This window comes from Brachionichthys hirsutus, chromosome 6 (assembly GCF_040956055.1).
Source record: "Brachionichthys hirsutus isolate HB-005 chromosome 6, CSIRO-AGI_Bhir_v1, whole genome shotgun sequence".
Lineage (NCBI taxonomy): Eukaryota > Metazoa > Chordata > Actinopteri > Lophiiformes > Brachionichthyidae > Brachionichthys > Brachionichthys hirsutus.
In genome coordinates this window covers 1,694,636-1,698,183 of record NC_090902.1, presented here as the reverse complement: position 1 = coordinate 1,698,183, position 3,548 = coordinate 1,694,636, and the positions used below count along the sequence as shown (strand labels likewise).

General features: G+C 46.9%; 1 long non-coding RNA gene across 1 annotated transcript; it reads left to right on the top strand.

Annotated features, from left to right (window-relative positions):
- The first annotated feature begins 2,298 nt into the window (after nt 1-2,298).
- LOC137895355 (uncharacterized) lies at nt 2,299-3,335 on the top strand. The gene is made up of 3 exons (XR_011105536.1): nt 2,299-2,350; nt 2,432-2,562; nt 2,751-3,335. It is a non-coding gene; the product is annotated as an uncharacterized lncRNA (long non-coding RNA).
- Nucleotides 3,336-3,548: the final 213 nt, after the last annotated feature.

Sequence of the window (3,548 nt, the reverse complement as noted above, 5' to 3'; positions counted from 1 at the left end):
TGGCTGGGGGGGGGGGGTAATGAGATGCAGTTTAGCATCTAACCGGAAGTGCAATTACGAGACAAATATTCAGGTTAAAAAGATTTTACGCTTGTTACGTGCGCGGATTTGGTGTTAGGAAGATTCTACAATAATAATATACGGTGTCTTAATCCTCCTCCTCTGTTCAGAGATGGTTTCTCCAGAAATGGCTTCTTTAACTCCTCTTTAAGCATGCGTGTGTGTGTGTGCGTGTGTGTGTGCGTGTGTGCGCGCGCGCGGAGCAGATGGCACAAACAACTTTCAGGTGACTTCAACCTTCCTCGGCTGGAGGCCCAGAACTCTTTTTGTTGTTGTTTTTGTCATTAGATGTTATTCTGTCTCTCTCACAGTCCTCAAAAATGCTGAGTCGACCTCTGACCCTGAAGGGCAGCGATGGCAGGCGGCAGGGATTGGGGGCGGCGACGGCGACGCCGCATCCAGCTCGGCCTTCGGCTGACGATGAGGCCGATGGCGGCGCGTCTGGAACGGGTTCGTTTTGATGGAAAGTCCGTTTGAGAACTTCTGTTTCCGCGCAGACCAGCTGAGCGAGGGAACTCGCTGCCTTTTTGTTGTCCTTCAGGAGTTTTGTCTCCGCCTGTGTCTCCTTGGAGCGTCTCCTCCGCAGCTTCCTCTCCTTCTCACTCTATTGTCTCCTCTCCCCATGAGTCGCCCTCTGCTCCCTCTCTCCTCTATCACACTGCAGTCTTAACTTCTCCCGCTCGTTCCCCCTCTCCCAGCCCTCCACCTCTCTCATCTCAACCTCCCGCTCCCTCCTTACCTTCCGTTCTTCCTTGTCGGAAGGATGGAGGTGTCTTTCAAAGGAGGAGCAGAGGAAGATGATGCCCCGATTACTCTGCACAACTTCAACCGCAAAAAACCCAGGAGAGGGGAGCGGGGAGGAAGTGGCCAATCAGAGACGGCCGTCAGTGCTGTCAGGATGAATGGTTTCAGAGCGCCGCTGCTGCTCCGCGGGTGAGAAGTAAACAAGTTACTCGCTAAAGACATAACGTTTACCAGCATCGACCAGCAGGTTAAAAAAAAAAATGGGAGCGACTTCCTCCCAGAGTCCTTTTGCAGTAAAAGTGGAATGTTTTCCCTTTATTACCTGATGCGGGATTTATATTTATATATTTTATAATGTACCAAACAGTTTTATTGGTGACAACTGCAGTCCAGCCGGCTATGTTGTGTAAAGTGGAGTGAAATCATTATGTGACAAAATATACGATAAAAAAAATCTCAACCTTTTTCCTCTTCTTCTAGCGCCGCCTCAAACTCGTCCTCCCAGGATGCCTTGCACTTTCTGCAGCCAGCCCAGACCTGCAGCCAATCAGGATCTCTCAGTATCTCATCTGGACAATGGCAGTTCTGATTTCACCACGCCCCTCGCGTGCTCGTCCAATCGCAGAGCTTTTTACCTTTTCCTCAGCACTGCCTCCTGTAGCCGTGCCCCCATGCTGCGGTTCTCAGCAGTTGCCATGGAGACGATATTTGAGTCGGCGAGGGGCGTAACTTGTTTGAGTCCCCTGAGGCCATTGAAGGACTGGACAGCCCCGCCTGGCCTGAACAACGACCACCGGTTGGTTGGCTCTAATATTAACCCTTATTAATATTCACGAGTATTAGTACATCATAGTATTGCACTTGGAGCATTAACTATAACTTTCCTTTCTCCTTGCAGCTATGTGCGTACGCCTACACCCAGGTGAATACAAATATACCCTATTTTAATGTCTTATTTCTTTGTGCGTCATTTTTAACTGGTGTGCGGTTCGTGCATTTTAAGTAATTTATATCTCTAACAGCCCAGCTTCTCCCACCCGGCGACTTCAGAAGCAGCGGTCCAATCACAGCTCCCGTTGCCTGCGCCTCCCCCGGCGACGGTCTCTTCCTTCGCCGTCATCTTCAGCCAATGGACTATCTGCTCTGCTTTCCACGAGCCAATCGACAGCAGGCCCATCCCAGAGTTTCTCAGCACAAATGGAGAGGTGGATATTTTTGTTGTTTCCTATTTTTTATTGTCAAGTCATTTTTACTCATAGTTTCCACTGATTGGATCTCTGTGTCCATTTTATGTCAGCGAGCCAAACGCGTCTCACAGATTGGAATCCGGTGGGCATCACCGCGTGAAACGTTGCTCGCGCCAACGGGACTGCCAAAGGTCAAAAGGTAGGTCGCGTGGGTGTGGAGGAAATGAACACAGTCACTTACAAACACATTGACCATGTTCCAAAATCATCAGTAAACATTTTTTCAGGTTAAAGAAGAAAGAGTTCAGTCTGGAGGGGATTTATACGAACAAGAACTACAATTCCCCCTCAACCAACAGGTAATGGTAACCTTTAAAATGAATAATGCAAATCTCGCTGAATCTCCAGTCTTCTACCATGTTTTGTTTTTCACCCCACAGGAGTCTTGAAACAATATTTGAGGAGCCACGGGAGGAGAATGGAGCGCTACTCCTGATTGGACAGCAGAAAAGACGGAGGGTTCTCCTTTTTCCTGACTTCACTCAGCCCCGGAAAAGGAAGAGACTGCAAGGTGGGTTGGGAAATGTATTGAGAGCATGATAAAGCGACGGTAGTCTCCTTATTTGTGTCCCTCCTTCGTGTTATTTTGTATTTTATTTCTAACTACGCAGTTGTACTCATTATTACTACATAGAGGTAGCACTTCTCTTTTCATCTTGTTCTTCACACTTCTTTTTTCAAAATGTTTGTCGACTTCAGGGGCGGGACTTCCTGTTACCATGGTCCCCAGGAAGCGGGAAGCATCTCTCCGTCAGTGCAATGGCAGCGTCCCTCATGGGGACGAGTCAGACGTGGATGTGATGCTGGTGGAGCGACTCAGTGCTCTCGAAGACTTTCTGATACAACGAGGCTTGGATGTGTGATCTGTGACATCACATCCTGTCAGCAAACCAAAGGCCAAATGAACACATGGGGTTTTTTTTGCAGTGTATTTGCTGTTTTATTTTTTACAGTGTTAGATGTGAAACGTGAACCAGATGGATAGAAATATAAATGTACATTTTCTTCGTATTGCTGATCTGATCTGCTCGGAAGAAAAGCCCATAACGGGCAACTTATATTTTCAAGAGGTTTGTTAACATCAATACTCTATTGTAGTACTCTATTAGTACTGGGGCAGTATTGTGAGAGTGCTGGAGATCTAAAATATTTGGACCTTTTTAAAATGTAATATGTTTCAGCTGGCAAAATGTCTATATTTGGATCAATACAATTTGTGTCTGCAGTTAGGTTTGTTGTTGATTATTTGTGGACATGAGATTAAAGTATGTATATTTACATTCAGATTGTCTGTGATATCATCATTGGTGTTGAGAATTTGTTAATGACTGGTTATCAGCTGGTCGAGTTTATGCTGGCCTCACAGCCAGATGGTACTGGGTTCAAATCGTGTCTGCGTCGGGGTTCTCCTGTTTCCGCCCACCTCCAAAAACATGCAATTTAGGGGAATCGATTACTCCAAATTGTCCGTAGTGTATGAGTGCGTGCGTCGGTGTG